Source organism: Hippocampus comes, unplaced genomic scaffold (assembly GCF_001891065.2).
Source record: "Hippocampus comes isolate QL1 unplaced genomic scaffold, H_comes_QL1_v1.1 scaffold210, whole genome shotgun sequence".
NCBI classification, from domain to species: domain Eukaryota; kingdom Metazoa; phylum Chordata; class Actinopteri; order Syngnathiformes; family Syngnathidae; genus Hippocampus; species Hippocampus comes.
Window position 1 is genome coordinate 1 of NW_017805627.1, and position 1,189 is coordinate 1,189.

The following is a 1,189-nucleotide window of genomic DNA, read 5'->3' on the forward strand; positions in this document are numbered from 1 at the left end:
TTGTTGCTTGTGTTGTCACACGTGTATGTTGGTAATAACATACTTGGACGTTCATACGGGACATATACCGCAGTTATTTTCCACAGAAGGAAGTTCTGTTATAAAGAAAGATTGGACACCGCAAATATGATTCGTGACTCGAAAATACTGAGTGTATCGCTCTACTTCTACTGGTCGGACCACAACCCGTCTGCAGCAATACACTGGCTGAAATAGGTGATCAACAACACTGTTTTTCATGAAAAAAAAGTAGATTCATACTTTAATTCCTTTGTTCTGTTCATGTTTGATATGAACCGTCAACAAATGCAGTTTGTTTGTTTTTTTTTAATATATTTACCGTATCTTGTGCTGACCCGGCCCGCATGTCAAATTTGAAAAGTCAATGTCGCCCTCGAGCCAAAAAGTTTGGCCACCCCTGCTCGATTTCATACCGAACGTCGTGTTTCTTTTGCCTCATCATTCTTAAGAGCTTGCGAGTGGTCATCACGTCAAACTTTGAGAATCACCGTTGAAAAGTACGTGAACTCTTTTCATGTCGATCCAGTATGATTGCGTTGATGAAAAATCATCATCACCATCGGGAAAACGCACTGTATAGCCTACGTTCACTTTCATGCGTGGATAGTTGATAACTTTCAAGTTTTTTATTGTTTTTTTTTTTTCCGTTGGTCATGTCTGACCTTAATCCAATGATTTGAATTAATTTTTCAAATGAATGACAATCGTAAAAATGGAAGGTCATTTGATTTCTTTTGTAAGTTTGTTTCAACCAACGGTGAGGGGCATTCAACATCTTTGAAGAAATCACAAAGAGAAAACAATGAGTGTGGGGTTGTCAAATCACAGAGAAGCTTTGTGAGTAAAAATGTGCTTCGATTTAACGTGGCGTCAATCATGTCCAGAGGCCCCGAGAGTGGATAGAATCATGTCAACCACGCATTGTGCGAGGCTGCCGAATGGAAAGCAAAAGAATAAAATGGGGCTCATTTTCTTGTCTTTTCTTTCAGCGCTACATACGCTGCATTACTCAAATCGCAAAGCTGCCAGAGTACTGGGAGATCGGGTATGTTGACGGCGTTCAGATTTTGCAGTTTGACAGCAACAGCCGGAAAACGAAAGCCAAACTGGACTGGGTGAACAAAATCGCAGCAGAGGATCCAGACTTGTTGGAGCGAGAGCTGCGCGG